We start from the raw sequence: 21301 nt of genomic DNA on the forward strand, positions 1-21301 counted from the left end.
GCTCAGCGAGGCGCTGAGTTTGCTAGGAGTGGAGGGGAACCCTGCTGTGATCAGAAGATGCCCCAAATACACGAGAGTGTGGAACCTCCCTCCTCCCCGCGCACTTTCTGAATTCTGAGCATGTGTGACTCTGCCAAGGAAAATCTGCCCTGAACCAGCAGGGTGGACCTTTAACATGTTCTAAACATGAAGGTCTACTTATCTGAATGTACTAAATGCACACTGTACATCAGGGTGTGTGTGTTTTGTTTCCTAGTGACCACAGACTTGGGGCTTAAAACCACAGGCATCCATCCTCCCTGGTCCTGGAGACCAGACGTCTGAGGTCAAGGTGTCCCAGGGCCGCGCTCCCTCCCGAGGCTCCAGGGGAGGGTCCCTCCTGCCTCTTCCAGCTTCTGGGGGCTCCAGGCGTCCATCCCTGGGCTGGTGGCCGCCTCCCTCCCGTCTCTGCCTCCGTCTCCACGTGGCGTCTCCTGTGTGTCTGTGTCCCTCCTCCTCTGTCTCTTCTGAGGACACTGTCCTTGGATGCAGGGCCACCTCCTCCAGGAGGACCTCCTCTCAGGTCCTTCACTTCATCCCATCTGCAAAGACCCTTTGTCCAAACAAGGTCCCGTTCTGAGGTGCTATTTATGTGAGGTGAACATACGTCTTCTCACCCAGTACAGCAAAGAGAGGCGGAAAGAGGCAAAGACCCAAAACAGTGTTACTACGAGCCTGTTTGTAGCAAGTTTCTTCTCTGCATGGAATCTTTTCTGAAAAACTCTAAGTTCTTGCACGTAAAATACTCAACCCAGGATAAACGTTGGTGTAAATGGTAGATTGCATCTTTATACACAAAACACGGGTTCAGTTTCAGGAATACAATTTTGCAGGGAGAAGAACTTTTTTCTGAACCAAATAGTCAAACTCCATTGAACCTAAAAATCACCTAAATGCTGATTTTACTCTTTTTTTTCCTAACCTGTGGATTTATCACCCATTTGTGCCCTCTAATGTTGGAGACTCATATTCAACTCAGCAAGCAGGGTGGGGCAGGATGGTAAGCTTCCCCACAGCCCTGATCCTACGAGATGCCCTGAAAATGGACTTTCCGTCCTCTCCCACGGAGTTCCCGCTGGGCATTGCGGGTTCAGTCCCCACGTCGCCGCCACCAACGTGAGCCGATTCCTTGCAGGGATGGAGTGTAAAAGCGTCTCCTGCCAGAGAAGCCTGCATTTGGAATTTCCCTTGAAACAAGAAGGAGTTTTTCTCGATGGCCACTTAAGCCACGTGCGACTGATCTTTAAAGAAACCCAGGAGAGCCTTTGCTTCATTTAAAACAGGAAACGCAGACCCCTCACCCCGAAGGGCAGTCAGACCAGCTTTTGGGGTTGGGGGGGAGGTAGGGGGTGAGCCTTTATTGCAGCTGGGGCAGGCAGACACAGATCCTGGTTACCCGAGGTTGTCCGTCAATCGGGTTTGGGAGAAACAAGTCGCTGAACTTGTACCAGGAAACGTGGTGTAACAAGGATTTGATTGCACGTCTGGAAGGCGTTTGTAGGTGCCCAGCGCCTTTGGAATGAACGTCCGAGGGCCGGGGGCGAGGCCGTACGTTGTTCTGCAGGCGGGAACTCCCTTCCTAGGACGTGCTGAACACATTGGCAGCTTGCGCGACCACGTGTCCGATTAAGGATGCCACTTGGATTTGCGACCCTCCTTTTCTTTGCACATTCCTCTGCTGAATAACTGTAAACACATGTTGAATTCTCCAACCGGGTTTAACGAAGGAAATGGTGCATCGCGGAGGCAAATGATTTGGAAGTGTCCTCATATTTGACAATTTAAGTCACTTAACACACTTGCCATGACAGGATCTTTGGACGGAGCCCACGAGTCTCACTTCATAGCCCTTTAGATGATGCTAAACTGCCCGCTCCTCACAAAACCGACAACGCATTTCTGCAACTTTTCATCCGACCTATAGTCCTCCGGGATTTTATTTCTACCGCGCTGCCCCGGGTTTACAGCTGGACATCACCCAGGACGTGCGGTCTTTGGTGGAACGTGACCTTACAACACCCTTCCAGGCTGATCGTGCATGTATTAAGCATCGTATGCTGTTAAGCACGTGTGTTATAGGCATAGATGTGCAATGAAGAAGTAAGAGCCAACGTCGATCCTCAAAGCAACTTGAAAAGGGGAACCTACCTCCTTTCTTGCCTGGGAGCTCAGAGATCCGTGTTCTGCCAAACGTGTGATTTGGGCACATAAAAATAAGTTGAATGTTTCAGACGTCTGTCGTCACATTTTGGCACTAGATAAGGAAAAACACACACACACACTCACACACACACACACACACACACACACACACACACAGCAGAGGGTCATGCACTGCATAGCGTCCCTTGTCAAAGATCCTTCGCTCCTGGCGTTCAAGGAGTTCATCCAAGAAGCAACGTCTTTTTTTGGATGGGGAAGAGATGGGGTAAGCCGTCATGGGAAGAACACTCCAATAGGAGGAAAGGGTTGAATTTTGATGAGGTTGGCGTTTTTATCATCAGTTTTACAAAATACCCCCAGAAGCCAGCGTGTTCCTTCAAACAGGAGATCGAGTTAGGAGTCCAAGAATTTGTCTGAAGCCTTTAGACTTTATTTTATTTAACTACTTTTTTTTTTTCATTTAAAACAAAGTTTTTAGGAAGGAGGTAGTTAGGTTTCCTTATTTATTTTTTGGAGGAGGGAACTGGGGATGGAACCCAGGACCTTGGGCATGCTAAGCATGTGCTCTACCACTTGAGTTATACCCTCTGCCTCCCCAAGACTTTCTCTTTAAATTGTGGCAATGATGCCGGGCGTGATAAAAATCCCAAATGGGAAAGCCAGTCACGGTTCCCAGAGACGCATGTCAAAACCCCCTTCCCAGGATCTTGAGTCTGAGGTGGTTCATTGTGTGTTTCTGACGAGGGTTTCCTATCATTATTCTTGACGGTTGATGATGCAAAACACATGTTCGTGTGTTGATCTCTCCAAGAGGCCTGGGCTTTAGGGTAAGGGGGTGACTCGGTTGCCCCAAAGCTGCATCAGGAGGATGCATGGTACTTTCTTAGAGATAAAAGCCATCCATGCCGACTACTATTATTGTCTTTAAAGTTGGGTGCACGTCGTCTTTCTTGGGACTTCAGAACTCTAGTCGGGAGGGAGAATGTGGGCACAACGTTTGGGTATTCCCCTCACTTTGGGTCTAGTCGGCAGCCTACTGGTGTCTCCTCCATCCCAAGGCTGTCTGGACCTGCAGCCAAGGCTGACATGCAGTGGACACGTCATCACAACCACGCTGACCACAGAGAACCGCAAGCAAGAGACCCCAGCTGGACCGGCAGAGGGACCCCACCAGGCACACTTGTGGCTCATTATCACCAGGGCAGCAGGAAGCGTGGGGACAAGAAGAGTGTGGTCAGAGAGCAGGACACAGAGACCCAGCGTGGGACCGCCTCTCGGACTGACCAGTTTGCGCCCAGATGTGACGGAGTTGGTCTTCACAAAACGTCTCCTGTGCATTTAAGACCATAGGAGTTCCTTTAATCGTTGAATCCAGCTCGGCTATTAAAAAGTATGCCCTTCAAAGCCTTTTCTCCCCCAAGTGTTTTCTTTTGCAAAGTTTAATATACCTCTTGGTAAGAGCCAGGGTTTTGTGATGGGACTGGAGCTGAGAGGGCTGCCCTCCCTCTCACGGAAAATCCTTAAAGGGCTTCAGGAAACCACAGCTCAACACAAAGAAACATCTGTTTTCATCTGTTCCTTCCCTCCAATCCTTTCAACTGAAGAGGTTCATTATTACTGTTATGGTTATGACTCTCACCCTTATTTCATCCCCCAGGAATCTACAATAATAGGTTTAAGAACTCAGTTCCTAGCAAACATCTGAGTCCCTCGACCGACTCTTTGGCAGCGGTGAGGACAGATCGTCTCTGCCGAACACGGTGCGTTATCTGCCTCAGGTCTTTAAGCCGTGACATCCACATCCCACAGGACTGACTCACAGGTTGGATTCAATAGTTTTCTTTTCAAGAGTAGCTTTGAAAAAACAAATCAGTGTAGGCAAATGGGCTTTCTAGAAAAGCGTGCTTGATTCTTAAGAACTTTTTTGGGTACCGGGGAGCACTGGAGATGTTGCGGGATTTCTGTGTGTGTGTGTGTGTGTGGTTATCTTTGGTCATTTCTAGCATCAAGTAAACTGTTTTCCTTCGTGCACCACTTCAGTTCACCCTGGTGCAAATGGTATCTGGTAGGATGATGGAGAGCTGACGTTGGTGGTGGGGAGTGAAGTTTGATTACAGTGGTCCCGCTGGGTTCCTGCTCATGTGCAAAGTCTGCAGAAGCTACAGGGTGAGCATCATAAAGGAAGAAAGTGGGAAAATCCACAAGGGTGGGGATGTTGCCAAGAGTCCCAGCTGCGCTTGCCTCCCCCTTTAATGAGATGTTTTGCTATCTCGTTAAAACTGAGGGGCCCTGCATATTTCCAGAAAGAACCCTACTTCAGAAAGACACCTGCACCCCAATGTTCACTGCAGCACTATTTACAACAGCCAAGACATGGAAACAGCCTAAATGTCCATCAACAGATGACTGGATAAAGAAGATGTGGTGTATTTATACAATGGAATACTACTCAGCCATAAAAAATGACAACATAATGCCATTTGCAGCAACATGGATGTCCCTGCAGGATGTCATACTAAGTGAGGTAAGCCAGAAAGAGAAAGAAAAATGCCATATGATATCATTCATGTGGAATCAGAAAAAAAGAAAAGAAAAGAAATAAAAGAGCATAAATACAAAACAGAAACAGACTCACACACATAGAATGCCAACTTGTGCTTGCCCGGGGGGGTGGGGTGGGAAGGGACAGACTGGGAGTTCGCAATTGGTAGATACTGACAGGCATATGCAGAGCAGGTAAACAAGATTATACTGTGTAGCACAGGGAAATATATAGAAGACCTTGGGGTAGCTCACGGTGAAAAAGAATGTGACAACGAATATATGTATGTTCATGTATGACTAAAAAATCATGCTCTACGCTGAAAATTGACACAACATTGTAAACTGACCATAATTCAATTTAAAACAAAAACAAAAACAAAAACACTGAGGGGCCCTGCCTCTATTCTGTGCATCTCCACCACGACTGAGAAAGCACTGCTTCGTTCCACCCTGAGGGGATCAGCTGGGCGAATCCACGGAAAGTGCTCCGAGTGTTGCCAGAGCTGCTCCAGGTCTTTGCTCAAAACCCATCAACTCCCACTTTAGCAGGAGTGTCCTTGCTCGAAACCCGCCGACCCCACACCTTTAGCAACAGTTAACACACATCTCTACGTTAAAGGGTCCAGAGATGAGGAAGGAAGCTACAAGCAAACAAAACAGATGGAACCAGCTGGGACCAAGATGGCGACAAATGTGACCTCCAACAGAGCCTGATTTTACTCTGTTAGCTTATTAAGTGACACACCTACCGGCGTCCAGGACCAAACATTAAGGACCAAAAAAAGATAAAAAGGAGTGGTACCCGACTCCCTCGGAAAAAGCCCCGCCCCTTCCCCATAGACTAGGGCACATGCTTTCTTATTATGAGCCTCATTCCTCCTTCCTTTGTCTTCACGCTTTAAGATCAAATCCCTCCCGACACACCGGTGAGAAGTTGATCTGTGAACTGAGTTCCCACTTCTCCATACTTTGACCACTGAATAAAGCTCATGCTGTGTCCCAGCTTCCGTTTCCTGGTTCACTCCCTCGAACCCCAACGGAAAAAGACCCCTCCCCCGGCCGAGGCAGCTCTGAGCCGGGCTCGGTTCTGCGCGGGGGTCCCTAGGACTTCCGTCAGTAACAAGAGCAGAAAATGTGCAGTGATGGGGGGTCTCCATCCTTGACCCAGTCAACACCAACTGTGCAGTTGGTAACATCACACTTTCCTCTTAACCTGTGTCTCACATGTGTGGTCATGCTCTCCGAAGACTGACAGTACATCCCCATGAGTTTCCATAAAGTACCCCAGGGGCCACTTGACGATGAGGGGCGGGAATCTAAGCAATTAACCTTATGAAAAAAAATGCATCACTTCCTCCACAATCCTTCTTGTTTTCTTCCTAGTAAAGCCCTGTTTTTGTATGTCTCCCAACACACACACACTGTTCCTTCCAAATGGCAGGTGAGACACAGTCTTGGGGTTCTTGTCTTTTCTTTTTTCTTTTTTTATTCCCTTAACGATTAGTATTATTCACATTTTTAAATTGCAGCCCCACGTTGTGAGAATGTTGCATCTCAGCAGTGTTTTTGCCCGACATGAGGAAAATGTCCTTTGAAGTTTGTTTATTCTAAAAAAAAGACATGGAGAATTTGGACACAACATCTTGTTCCACCAGGAAGCTTTTTCTTTGTTGCTGAAAAGTGTGTCCCTTGCCTGTGTCTCTTTAACTGAACTTGAAGGCAGTGCTGTCAACGTTTCCAATAAAAAACCTTTGCATCATCCTTCAGGCTGAGTTCGGCCGCGCCTGTGGATTTGCAGGCTGGGTGTCTTGTCTCTCCTTAATGCTGATAATCCTCAATTACGTTTCCAGCTCAATGTGCTAAACAAACAAACAAACAAACAAAAAAACCAACCAAACAAAACCCAGCCACATTGTTTAAAGACGTTTGGGTGACTAATTGGATGATCCCCTAACCTTGAGTCGTGTTCTGAGTATAGATTCTTCTTTCAATAGGGCTTACGTAGCTGTAGCATCTAAGTATAGCCATTAGCATGGACTTTTCCTACGTATCCTGTAAGTTACTTAAGAAAGATGACTCTGCAAACCTAATGTTTTCTTTCATGCTTTTTTACCCCCCACCATTAGTTAGAACCCATGTGGCTAGAAAATGCATGTGTTGCTACCTAAAAAAATGGCTGTGTTCTGCTTAAAGCACAGAGTATTTTAGAAGATGCCCCCTGCTCCCTTTAGATGCAATGAGGAGGGGACACCCCCACTCCCTTCTCAGCAGCCTCCCCACACCCCTGAGGCATGAGATAAAAACAGAGTTAAGATCAGCTCTTTTAACTAGAAAGATCTTGAGTTGGAGTTTCTCCCAACACCTAACATTCAAAAAGGGAAGACGTTCTTAAACTCCCCAACGTCACTTCCTGTTTCTCTCCAACGTTTCGAGGCGCATGGAGACCTTTTCTGTCTGTACAAAGCCACTTTTAATTGAGAGTGCCAAGGAGTTGTGGAAGGAAATTTGAGTTCCTCCTTTCTCTGTCACTCGGACAGGATAAGATTCCAAAGCAAAGTGAGACGGAAAAGCATATAGTTCTAACGTTGGCTGAGGTCAGAAGCCTATGGCAGAAGCAACAGTCCCCGTCCATCTGCACTATATAAATCCCAGGGACAGCCTCTGGGGAGTCTACCTTATGATGAGTTCCCATTTGATATCCATGCTACATGGCCTCCACCATGACTCGGAGGTCCTAGCAACCCACCCCTCCCTCCCCAGCTCATCATTTATATCCAGTGACCCTTGGCTGTTCTCGGGATGGCCTCAATGTTTCAAAGCGATCTCTCCTGCCCTGTACTAAGCCTTTCTAAGGTAGGTACTGGAGGTGGAAATTTAAGACCACCATGATCTCTGTTCTTCATGATGATGCAACATGGCAAGAGAGTTTGTGTGGATTGGAGTTTGTTCGTGATAAATTGGCGTAGATGTCATCAAAAGAGAGACTGTGCAGATTGGTCAAACCTAATGACAAGAGTCCTTTGAAAGCAGAGTGTTTTTCTCTGCTGATGACAGAGAAGTCAGAGAGATTCCAAGGGTGAGAAGGATTCTGTCCACCCTTGTGGACTTGAAGTTGACACGGCCACAGGGCAAGGCATGAATGTGGCTTCTAGAAGCTGAGAGCACACCCCAGTTGACAGCCAGCGAATGAACAGAGACCTCAGTCCTACAACAGCAAAGAACTCAAGTCTGCCGATGCCCAGAATGAGTTGAAAATGGGTTCTTTTTAAGAATCTGCAGATAAAGACCCAATGACCAACACCTTGATTTTGACCTTGTGAGATGTCAAGAGACAAGTTAGCCAAGCCCACTCTCTGGGACTTCCAACCCACAGAGAACAATAAATAAGAAAGCACAATAAGTGGCTATTGTCTTAAAACGTTACGTTTGCGGTCATTTGTTTTGCAGTGCTAGAAAATTAATTGGACCATGACTTTGTCAAAATTAGGGCAAATATCTCTGATTATAAATCTGTCATTAATACACTTATCTCCTTCATACAAAAACTAAAGTGTTAATCCACCACTTCCATGAAAGAAAATGGAATTTGTTTATACACTCTCTTTATATTTTAATTGACGTAGAGTTGATTTACAATATGATATTAGTTTCAAGTGTGCAACACAGTGATTCAATATTTTTATAAGCCGTACTTCATTTACAGTTATTGCAAGATAATGGATATATTTCCCTGGGCTGTACAATGTATCCTTGAAGATTATTTATTTTGTACCTTTGTACCTCTTAATCTCCTGTCCCTATCTTGCCCCTTTCCCCTCTCCTCTCCCCACTGGTCACCACTAATGTGTTCTCTACATCTATACATTCTCTTTACAGGTTATTTTTATTGTCCCCTTCACCAAAAGTTAGGGCACATTTGAAGCGTGGAGTTTAAATACTCACTGCAATTTTCAGAAAGCATATCATCACTTAGGCGCAAATTTCTGCTGTTTTTCATTACCTATGTGTCTTTATGAAACTCACTTCTGTTAGTACCATTTTATTTATTTATTTTTTATTCTGCTGCAACATGGAGCCATGCATTATGTAACTTTTAAGGTGCACCGCCACTATGAAATCATTTATAATTTTGGTAACATGGAAGGCTCACCCGGAATTCCGTTTCTTGCGTGAACTTGCATTTACTTGGACTTGCTGGTGAGAGTTGTGCTGATCCAGGGGGCGGGACGGAGAATGAGACTGCATTCCTGGGGAAGGTTTGAAGAACACTGAACACTATTTTAGTTTGTAAATATACAGGTCAGCCTTAAGGGAATTTTGAACATTGTGTGATGGAGAAGAGAGGGTCTTGGTGTGGCAGGGGGAAAAAAAATTCTGCAGAGCCTCAAGAATATGGGAGGAATCACAAGGCCTTCAGTTGTGTGTGTTTAAGGGGCTTAAAAGATTTGGGATGAGGATTCCTCCAGGCGCCTGGAAAATCGCGTCTCTCTCACACCTGCTTTGTGGCATTGCTTCCGTCTTCGATCTAACTACCATGTGCACATGTGATTTCATTATAAGCCACCTCATCCTTTGATCCCGTGTGGAAGTAGGTGGGGTATAAATTACGTCTAAATGATTGTGCTTCTGTGGTTTGTGGAAGAGACCTGTGTGTGTGTGAGCACGGAGGAGGGCATACACAGCCTTGGATGTCCAGAGGCAGGTGGGTCCAATAACCAGTGTAGATAATGTGGGAATGGAGAGCTAATTCCATTTTCTCTTTTTACCAAGCTTTTTGGAGATATAACTCCCACACCATGTAATTCTCCCATTTAAAGTTGCATAATTCAATGCTTTTCAGTATCTTCACATCATTGTACAATTGTTGCCAGATCCAGGCTCATTTTGCTCACCGCATGACAGGTCAATAAATCCAGAGACGAGGTGTTAGAGCAAGGAATAGCTACTTTTTGGGGGGAAAGTCAGCTGACTGTGAAGGTGGCCAACTATTGTCCTAAAGAACTATCTTCCCAGAGTCAGAATTCAGGCTTGTTTTACACTAAAAGGGGAGGGGGTGCGGTTGGTTGTTGCAAACTTCTTGGTGCCGGCCAGACTCCAGAGGGGATGTGGTCATTTTTTTTGTTCTTGTAGCTCTCCACGGTGGTCTGCTCACAGTGTTCCTGCAAACCCCCAACAAGACAAATGCTATTCTCTGTTCTGCAAACGTGTAGCTTTACATGAATGGAAAGTGTTACGGCTTTAAAGGTCATGCCTGGGAGGCAGAACCTCGAGCCTGGGCTGCCCCATTATATTTCAGGCTCTAGGCAACATTCTTTCACAAAAGGTGCAGAGCCAGCATGACTCAGCGCAGGCAACAAACAGAGCAGAAAGGTTAGAGCTAAAGGAATAGACTCGACGTGGAGTTGGGTTTGCTCTTCTCTGTTACACCACCATCCCCTGCAATTCATTTTAGAAACTTTTCAGCACCTCGACAAGAAGCCCCGCGTTCTTCAGCGATCACTCAGTTCTTCCTGCATCCTGTCCTGACCCCGAGTCCCTGACAGCATTAATCTGCCTTCTGCCTGTATGGATTTTGAGTATTTTGTATCAATGGGATGATGCACTATGTCACCTTCCTGAATGGGCATCTCTCACTGAGCACAATTTTGAAGCTCACCCACGTTGTGAAGTACTTTCTTTCTCTTTATGGCTGAGTGATACTCCATTGCATGCATAGACCACATTTTAACCATTTTTATTTAAGATTCAGAGAGTCCCTGACAAGTCTACAGGCTCTGTCTGGGTCAAATTCTCGATGTGATTTCATTTAGCACAGTCTTGTCCCTGGACACCACCCCTGCCCCAAAAGCAGGTGGCTGTATTTGGTTTCCTTTTCTGTTAGGAGCAAAGAGTGACATTTACAGTACTCTCCTTCCCAGACCCTACAGTGTGGTAGCTTCCAGAATAACCTAGAAGGGAAGTCTAGTGGAGGTATCTACAGGACTCAGATCACAACCCAGAAAACAATTTCATTAAGGTCAGAGCTAGTTCAAGAGAAAAAAACGTGGCTATGACCCATGATGGCGTTCCCTTGTCTCCCTGCAGAAATGAACCTACTTAAGCACTCGGATCCCAGAGAGGCAGAGGGGTGCCTGAGGCCAGCGAAACAAGGAGGCAGGTGGACCCTCAGAGGAGGGGACACTCCGCGTGACCACTCTCACTTCTGACACCACTTGTGAGTTTGGGGGCGTCCCCTCCAACGCCCTCAGCCACCGTGTGAGGGGCTGCGGCTGCAAGGCCACAGGCTTATGTGGCCAGCACTGTATGTAGCCTCCTCCTGTCCACAGGAGAAATCCTGACATTTTTTTTTAATTAAATTCTACATTTGTTAGCTGTATAGAAAATAGTACTCATCACACAATAGCTTTTTGAGATTCTAACAAAATAAACCATCAGCTCTCTTTGACATTTAAGTCATTTCCATATCATTGTATCTTCAAATTAAATTTTCTTAAAATTTAATTGAAGTATAGTTGGTGTACAATATTACATAAATTACAGGTGTATAACAACATAGTGAGTCAGCACTTTTAAAGATTATATAAAACCCTGATATTTCAACACAGCACAGAGTCTGTTGCTTCCCCCTTGTCTTGGTGATTCTCACCTGGAGGAGGAAGAGGGTGGGACCACACACCTGTTACAGGTAGAGACAGAGGGAAGACAGAGAGAGAGAGAGAGGAAGGAAGGATGGAAGAAAGAAAGAAAGAGAGAGAGACAGAAAGGAAGGAAGGAGGAAAGGAAGGAAGGAAGGAAGAAAGAGAAAAAGAAAGAAAGAAAGAAAGAGAAAGAAAGAAAGAAAGAAAGAAAGAAAGAAAGAAAGAAAGAAAGAAAGAAAGAAAGAAAGAAAGAAAGAAAGGAATGAAAAGAAAGAAATGAAAAGAAAGAGAGAGAGACAAAGAGAGGGAGAAAGAGATGAGAGCCAGCAGAAGAAAAGTTATAAGACCCCCTGTGTTTCCTCCAGAGGTCTACAAGGAACCCTTCCACTCCCTGGAATATATTTGAAAAGGATGATAGGAGATGAAATTAAATTGCTTCATGTTTACACCCAATGAATCACCCTTGTTCAACACACCAGTTACATATGCTTCCCCCAGAAGAGTCCTCAAGAAATACCAGGCACGTAGCGTAATGAGTTGGATTTCAGAGAGAGCGGTGCAGGGGTGAGAACCCGGGAGCCGGGATGGCTGGAGAATTCCTCCTGGCTCCCCTCCGACCACGCATCCTAATGAAATGGCTGTGGTGAAACCTCGTCTGGAAAAAATGAGGGAATCCAGCACGGTGGTCTTCAGCGCCCTTTCCATCTACAAAGCCCTGTCCTCCGGGCCATGCTTTTATTTCTGTTTCTCATACTACATAACCCCAGGCCCTAATGCTGCGCTGGTGGCTGTGTATTGAAGCTGTGCACGTGATGAAGTATCTCAAACTTCCCAGGAAGGAGGGAGAGGAGCATTCATGGACTTGACTGTAACTAGTCTAGGAGTCTGGGGAAGGGTGGGGTTGCATGCTGCTCTGAAGACCACAGTCATCTTCACGGGGAATTTGGCGCTTCCTCTGAATGCCCAGATCCATGAGGTCTGGACAGGCAGAGGAGGCTGATGGGAAAGGGTCGGATGCTGGACAACTCAAGCTCACTTAGGGCTGAGAATAGGCTGATGGCTCACACTTGTCCAGCCATGAGTGAGGACAGAAGCCGCCCATCACTGTGGGTCTTCAGTCCTGACATGAAGGGTCCACCTGCCAGCCCAAATGTCTCTCCCTCCCTGGGGTTGTGGGTTGATGGTCTGTCACTGGGTGAAATGGGGTGTTATTCCAGTGGTTGGGTTTTGTGTCTCTGATATGGTCTCCTGGTACCTCCCAGCTCAAGTTTTCCAATGAACACACTGGAACGTTGAATGACATTCAAGTTCTAACCCATGGTTGGGTCCCCCCTGGCAAATGTAGGCCCCTGTCTGCCACCAGTGAGGTTCCCCCTGTACATTCCCTGGCTCTCCTTCTGATCTGCCCTGACCCTCCCTGATTTTTCACATGACTTTCCCACCACAAATGCCTCCCTGGCCATGAGACCTGTGACGTAGAGGCCACGGTGTGATGACACAATGCAGGCTTGCCTTGCAGCTGAAATGACCTTCTAGGAAAATTGTTCAGAGGCTTTTATAAATAAAGCCAATAAAAATACCCCTGATATTGAGCTAATCACAGGAGGTCACTTCCTTTCGCTGAAACCTCAGCGGAAAGGAAAAGAACAAAGTGAAACCCATTTGGCTCATGCTTGGCTGGAAGGAGAGGTTGGGGTTTGCCCCGCCTGGCTCTTCTGAGGTTCCTACGCTGGTCGCTGGTCGAGAGGCACTTGGTGGCCATTGGTGGGCGATCTTTGCTGGAGTCACCTTTGTTGGGGAGGAAGCTGAGGATAAGCCAAAGACGATGACTGAGATCACACGGTGGTGGGTTTTGAATGATGGGCTGTGCACTTTTCTCCCCTTCCTGTTGGTGGTGGATGGTGATTAAGGGCTCATTCTTGCATTAAAGTGATCAAAGTCATGTTTTCATGAGATTAATCTGGCGACAGCAAGCACGATGGTCCGTGGCCTCTCCCCAGTGCTGCGCATATATTAGACACCTGAGGAAGCTATTAAGATGGAGAATATACAGGCAAAACGATACTTTAATTATGTGTCGTGGACTAAACACAATCTGAAGGAAGCCGATCTTTTGAAATGCACCAAGAACTTAAAAATCATGTGCGTGCCCTCCGTGTTTCTTGTTTTCTCTTGGACCTTGAGAGCTGTTTCGTCTGTGTTTAGCTAAATCAGACACCTTTTATGTCTGTAATGCAGGAAACAGTGCATCCTCAGAGAAAGGGTGTATTATCAGGGCCGTATAGAGACGTTTCCTAAAATAGAAGACTGTGGATTTTCAACGGGCCATGCTTGCATTCAGCACTGTAGCTCATGCTTGGGTGGTTGTCTCAGACACAGCTTGAATTTGTAAACTTTCTGAGATGTCCAGTTGATAAGAGCAGATTCAGCCTGCATATTTCCAACTCTCCAAGCTGGCAAACTTAGCTACTAAACAGTGTGTAACAGAGGAGCTGGACTTTTTTTTTTTCTAATTGGAAGAACCTATGTTGAAATCAAATTGTGGTTTCCAAAAACAGAATAGAGATGTACTTGTGTGCACTTTGACAGGGTACAATGGTCTTATCTTCTTTAAAAACTTTTCATTTTGTGTAAGGGTTATTTTGCTTATCTACATTTTGCTTATCCATTTATCTGTCGATCTACTTATCAATCAATCATCTGTCTACCTCTCTATCTCTATATCAATCATCTATCTATTATCTATGTATGTATCTACCAATCATATCTCTCTATCAACTATCTATCTATCCATCCTGTCTATTTATCTATCTATTATCTATCATCCTGTCTATCTATCTATCATCTATGTATGTATCCATCCTATCTATCTATCCATCCTATCTGTCTATCTATGTATCTATCTATCTATTATCTATCTATCAATCATCTTTCTATCTATGTATCCATTCTATCTATCCATCCTGTCTGTCTGTCTATGTATCTATCTATTATCTATCTATCTATCTATGTATCTATCTATCTATCTATCTATCTATCATCTATCTATTATCTATCCATCCTATCTGTCTGTCTGACTGTCTATCTATCTATCCATCTATCTACTGAGTGTATTTTTTTCTGGCATTAAAAAAATAGCAAAACCTTTGGCCACATGATTTTGGGTAGAAAACTATTTTATTTTATGGAATAATGAACTGCTGAGATCATGGACTTTTAAGGATATGACCCAGCAGTTTTCTGGAGGATCAATCACTTTCATCGGCCTCACAAGCGTCCAAGTGTAACCCAATGTGGAAATAGGGTTTCTTCCCCTGTTTGGGGCGGAGGGGTGAGTTCTTTGACGGGTGTTTCTTCATTCAAGCCGAATTTGTACAGAAATAAAATGGGAGGGAGGGGGTGTTTCTCTCCCGTAGCCCCTGCATTCTCAGTGCTTCCATACTGAAGGTCTTCTTTTGTGAAAAATACTCACACCACAATCAACACGTGGATCCCAACGCTCAAAATGGAGAAACCACACATAAGGCTGCTTGAGAAACATAAAGCCAAGTAGGCGAGTTTTAGCACTTGGGCTTTGAACTGTTCCATCTGGAGATCCACTGGGTTAAATGAAAAGCGGCCAACTCTCCACCCTAATTGTTGGTCAGTACGTATGCCCAAGGGTCTCGTAGAGGTATTGACCCACGTATTTAACCGAGTCAGAGGATTTCGTTCATCCTGGCAGAAATCAGTTCAATTTTAGGGTTGACGCTAACATCTGGACAACAACTTGGGTTGTGTAGCTTTCCCGAGACTCTGTTCTTTTGGTATGCAAGGAGAACTTCTGTCTAATTGGCTTGAAAATCCTGAGGCACTCTGATCAGGCTGCACAGCTGGGTAACGCTTGTGGGCTCTGTCAAACGTGATGAGCAAAACATTTCTTCGTTCCCTCAGTGACACTCATTCGAATGGAAGCCTGGTTTCGATGAGCTTGTTGTCACACGAAATCAGAATGAGGGCTTTTAGAAAACTTTTAGGAAGGGCGAGAGCTCACCCTGCATCGTCTTTGAGATGGCGGATAGGACTTTGACAAGGTCAGTTCAGCTCACAGGACTGAAACCATTCAGGTTGCAGGTGGCCGGGCAGGTGCCGCCGGTGGGTGTGAGAGGTTTGTGAGGTTGAGAGCAGCAGCCCCTCAGCCAGGAGCGATTCTGCTGAACCTCCCATCTCCCTGGGACACTTCACAGTATCTCTGGGCATTTTTGGTTGTCATAGTGGGAAAAGGAGGTGCTTCTGACATCTGCTGGGTGGAGACCAGAGGTGTTGCGTGCTCAACACTCTACACGCACAGGGCAGCCCCCACCTGAGAAAGTCATCCACCTCCCAATGTTTCCAGGACTGAGTTGAGAAACTGTCTTAGCAGAAGAGAATCCTGTTATCCATTTATCTGTCTGTCTATCTGTCTATCTATGGGGGCGATTCACAACCCAGGGGCAAATTTTCCTCCCAGGGGACATTTGGCAATGTCTGGGGAGAGTTTAGAACATGGCGACTGTCAGAATTGTCCAACTGACATTTAATAACGGGATATAAGGATGCTGCTCAAAATCGTCCCATGCGCAGGTACCTCCTCCAGCAAGAACGAATTATCCATCCGAACGTATGAGCGCTTCTGACGCCAAGAAAGCCTGCCTGAGGAGTAACACAGCTGTGAAAAAGTAAGACGTGGGTCACGTGGGGAACAGTGATGGAAGAACTGCGGGGGACGTCCCTGGAGCCAGCGTTTGGTTTTGTTTCGCTTCTGCGTGAAGGGATGGCGGAGGAGAGAGAGGGTAGCCAGGACTCTGATATGAGGGGACCGTCCTGGGCTGGTGGAACCCATGACAAAACTGAAAGGACTCTTTTCGTATTCAATTCTTAACTGCTTGCGCAGGTTTGCGACCGGTCTCTTCCTCATCTCCCAAGCTTTCAGAGAAGCGTGATGCACACAGAGGGGTCTCGTGGGGTTTAATTTACCCGTGAATTCTCTCCTTGGCTCTCCCGACGGTTGCCGGAGGCAGCGAACGAGCCGTGCTTCCAGACTGGACAAGGGGCAGGAGCGGGGAGGCGGGGGTCAGGTGCAGGGTGCTCAGGGCGAGCTGCACAGGGGAGGAGCCCCCCCAGCGCTACAGCTTTGCATTGACCGGAATCCCAAGGAAGACGTCTTCTCTCCATCCTTCTCGGAACCGGCCGTGGAGTGGGGATATCCCTGGCGCTGGAAGACGAGCCGGACCACAACGGCGACGCCCCTGAGAGGGCCTCCCCTCCGGTCACGGCGTCCTGAGGGCGAACCTGAGAGGCGACGGCCCGGACGGCCCGGCGGGCGTGTCCGCTTTCTTCACACCTGCGGGAGCCCTCAGCCCAGCTCCAAGGGGACGCCTTGCGGGACATCTCTTTGACTAGGGGTGGCGGGCTCGCCTTCCGGCCGAAAGCACCTTATAAGAAACCGTTCTGCCGTCTCAATCAAGCGAGCCCTCTTGAATCAGAGCCAATCAAAAAATACCCCTCGTGCTCAATCCTGCTCCGTGAGGGTAAGGTGCTCACAGAAGGTCGCGTCCACACGCCCAGACGCTGGCAATGGAAAAGCCCTGTGACCACACAGCGGAACCCGTGTGCCTCGCCCGTGTCCCCAACCAGAGGCTGGCCGTCTCGCTTCCAGATCAAGGCTGGTCCCCAAGTCCAGGCCACGTTTTTCTTGACGCCCACGGCTGCTGGAAAGAACATCCGGCCGGTGCAGAATAAGACTCGTTTCAGAGATAACAGGGGGAAAATCTGCCAGCCGTGAGGAACTGAGATGCAATTATATATTACAACACTGTGTCAACCTTCATTTCGGAAGAGTAGCTTTTACAAAAACAGTATTCTGTTCCACTACAAACTGTGGGTGCCATGACTGCATCCCCCGCAGTCTGTAACCTAATTTGACCCCGTTGCCTGTCATTTGCAGCCACAGATCTTTCCTGAGCAGACTTTCAAGAGTTTTTGTTGGAAAGACAAGTCCCTGTGTAAATCGGAATCAATAGAAATGGTAACACATTTATACGTAGAGACACACACACACACACACACACACACACACATATATATATACACAAATTTATATTGCATATGTGTAAATATATAAATACTGTAAAAATATATGTATATTACATGTACATATATAAATAATATACACATATTAAATGTATTTATATAATGTACATATATAAATAGCCTACATATTAAATATATTCATATACATAGGTGTAAATATAAATATATAAACAATACATAAGTAATGTATAAATATGTCTGCTAAAACTTATATATGCTAACACATCATACACACACAAAATATCGTGGGTGAGTTTCTGGGTACCACAGTAGACTCTAGTTTCTCTTTGGTTTGGAGGACCATTTTGTGATATATTTGTAAATCATTTACAGGTTCTTGGTCCAGGAAATAAAAGTGTGGGATTGGACCCCATTCTCCGCCTGCATTTCACTGTCTAGTCCTCGGCGGATAATAAAATATGCGTGGCGTGGCGTAGCTGTTTTAATCCAGGGAGTGACCTGGTATTTAGCTCAGCATGAACCCACCCATTTTCATGGGTTAGGTCTTGCCCGAGGCTGATGTGGATCCGCTGGTTTGTGTTAAAGCCGCCTTTATGATACGCGTTATGACCCTCATGTGTTTTCAATGATAGAATGACAGTTCCAGGCAAAGATGGTGAGCGTGTGATCCAACAGGAATGACTGCATTTTTTCCTCTCCGCTTTGCGCTAAATTTAGCTGTCGTGTGGCTTCACGTTGCTGCTGGTGGAAGTGAAGTCATGCTTCTTCTGGATTAACACCTCGGGGGAATGACCTATCCAATCGGGTCGCTAATGTTTCTGATTGAATCTCATTGTCCTCCCTCCAAGGAAAAGCCTGTGCTTGCCAGAATATGTGTGTAGAAAAAAAAAATGCACAGATTGAAATCAAAAATACGATGGTGACAGTGGAGGCCCAAAGAGAAGAAAGGACCTTGACTCTCTCAATGTCTTGGAATCCAGTTGGAAAAAAAGAAACATTTCTGCAACCGACAAGGAATCAAAGAATACAAGTTTGGTCAGGGAGGTCATGAATATTTGCTGTCAAAGAAGAGAGGATGTGGAGGTTAATTCTGATTTGGGGAGATTAGGCGCATATGAAAGAGGGAGCTTGCACTCATGAAGGTTCCAAGGTTGCATTTTAAAGTTCAAATAATATGAGAAAACTAGAGATTTTTCAAACTGGGGATGGAGAAGGGAAATGCAGAGCTAGGCGGGATGGCCGGTGTGGTGAAGCCAAAGGCAGAACAATGCGTGGTACACACACAAAAATATCAAGGGTGAGTTTCGGGGAAACACAGACTATGAAATGGACATAAGGAGACAGGGCTGGCTGGTTGGCAGGGCCATAAAAGGTGTGCCCGGAGCGGGGATGTCTGTCTATAAAGGCAACGGGTGACTGAGTGAGACTGGGGGCTTTTGGTCATTGGTGTGGAGGGTGCAGCTGATATCAAGAAGACACAGGGACAGGGTGAGAATGTGGTCCTCCGCCACGTTTGGTCTGTGGGTCCAGGTTGAAAATTGCACGTGAGCTGCCTGAAAACATTGCCTTTGAGAGTCATGAACCTTGCAGTTAGCTGAGGCTGGGCTGGTTTCTCTGCGGGTTCTTCCCAGAGACGGCGGGTAATGCACGTGTAGGTTTTGTTTGCACCTACATCCCGACTGCTGCATACAGGTCGAAAGAATAAAAGATGATTCAAACTGGACAACGGAATCCGTTCACCTCTTCCCCACTGAGTGTTGGAATCCATGTTTAAAAAAACTCAAGTTGTCTGATTTGACGTACTTTGCTCAACGACCCGTAGCTGATGGTGGAAAGAATTCTGGTGCCAAAAGCACTAGAATCTGGGTCTTTTATGCTATGCGGCTGCCTTTTGGAAACACCCTCGTCTTTAAACATTCTTCCTGTCTGTGGCATTCTACCAGTGCTCTGAAACTCTGGGCTGTGGGTTTTTTGTTTTTGTTTTTTTTTTTTATCGTTTTGCCCAAGCCAACTGAGAGAGTTCGGCATGACCCGAGATTTCTCCCTCCCCCAGAATCTGGGGGAAAAGCAGATTGCAACTTCTCCAGAAGGAAGGAGCGAGGCATTGGGACACAGCATAAAAATCTGGTTCCAAGGACAAACCCATATTAACAGTCCTCGCCAGTGAGGTTAGCCTTCCATCCTGTGTCCCAGATAAAAATCAGCAAAGCCTGCCAACAATCTTTATTGTTCCCTTTCCTTCTTTTCCTGTGAAAAGTAGGGGAGGCAAAAGCTTCTTAAATTAGCACAATATGCCTTACTGTCTCCCGCTCTGATGGCCTCCATCCGCCTGCCTCCCGACCGAGCCAGTGATAAGGAATTCCGTTTCCAGGATAAGAGCAACCGGCGTATTTGATGAGGTCCCATGAATGAGGCCACCACAAGCATGCTTCCAAAGCTGGGGGGAAAAAATGCCTCTAGACATATGATTGTATTTATATATTTTAATATATTTAGGCTTTGAGGTGTTTTTGTTTTTTTTTTTTTTTCCTGGACTCCAGGTGTCCCTGGGCTGGTGGCCGCCTCACTCCCGTCTTGGCCTCTGTCTCCACGTGGCTTCTCCTCCGTGTCTGTGTCTCTCCTCTTCTGTCTCCTATAAGGACGCTGTCACTGGATGTAGGGCCACCCTGATCCAGGGTGATTTCATCTTGACTCTTACATCTAATTACCTCTGCAAAAGCCCTCATTCCAAATAAATTCCCGTGCACAGGTCTCTGGAATCAGGGTGTCAGTATATCCCTCTGGGGCCACCATTCAACCCACTGCACTACAGGCAGGATTAGTGGGCACAGGCTGCTTGGTGCTTTGATGGTTTGTGGACTACTTTTGGGATGGGAGGGCACCTTCCCATTTAAAGCTCCATCCTACAGAACGTAGCCCTTGCTGAAGCCTCTCCTTTTATGATCTTCCACGTGTGGACTCCTTATTATTGATGCCTTTTCCTCGCTCTGGGACGTCTACATGACTGCTCACTCACCAAGGAGTATTTCAAACATCACCAGAGTTAATTATATCAACACTAGCACTGGTTTTTTCATCAATGCCCTTGTACTGAAACCAAACAGAAGGGAGGGCAGAGCTCAGTGGTAGAGCGTGTGCTTCACAGGCACGAGGTTCTGGGTTCAATCCCCAGTTCCTCCATTAAAACAAACAAATAAATAAACCTAGTGACCTCCCCCCCAAACAAAAACAAAACAAAGCGCGTGTGAAACCAGAGCAACAGCACAAGGAGCAATGGAACATCAGATTGTAAAAATCTAGGTGACACTCCCCGCTTGGCAACATCATGTACTAATGGTCACTGAAAGGTTCGAGTAGCCAATGGGTGACTAGGAGTTTCTGCGGAGGATTTGCTCATTAATATCACTAGATATTTGCCCAGACTCTCTCTTCGTTCAGCTTAATGACCGTGAGTCTACTCAGAGCCGTGAAGACACAAACAATTGCCAAGCTCCTGTAAGGAGACTTAACTGTCCCCAAGGTGGGGAAGAGGGAGACCTTCTGGCCAGTTGGGGTGCTTTTCAGGAGAAGACTCCGCCCCCCGAAAAAAAAGCACAGACGTGCTACCACGTGCTTCCCCAGCGATGGGGCTGTGTGGGTCTGCGCCACATTCTGTGAGCAGGTGTCTTTCTGAGTGCATGGTCTCGGGAAGGCTGTCCATGCTCTGTTCCTTAGAAATGCTTCTACCCGCATCCACTGCCTGGAGGACAGAAGGTAAATGAGCCCGTGGACCTTGGAGGAAGCACAGTGTCGAGACTCAGTTGATCCGGACTCGTTCACCATATGTATCCACACCATGCTCTGCG

General features: G+C 46.5%; 1 non-coding gene across 1 annotated transcript; it reads left to right on the forward strand.

Moving 5' to 3' along the window:
* The first annotated feature begins 20563 nt into the window (after positions 1-20563).
* On the forward strand, positions 20564-20636 carry TRNAV-CAC (transfer RNA valine (anticodon CAC)). The gene has a single exon. It is a non-coding gene; the product is annotated as a tRNA-Val (tRNA).
* Positions 20637-21301: the final 665 nt, after the last annotated feature.

The sequence above is a fragment of the Camelus bactrianus genome, chromosome X (genome assembly GCF_048773025.1).
Source record: "Camelus bactrianus isolate YW-2024 breed Bactrian camel chromosome X, ASM4877302v1, whole genome shotgun sequence".
In the NCBI taxonomy this organism is placed as follows: domain Eukaryota; kingdom Metazoa; phylum Chordata; class Mammalia; order Artiodactyla; family Camelidae; genus Camelus; species Camelus bactrianus.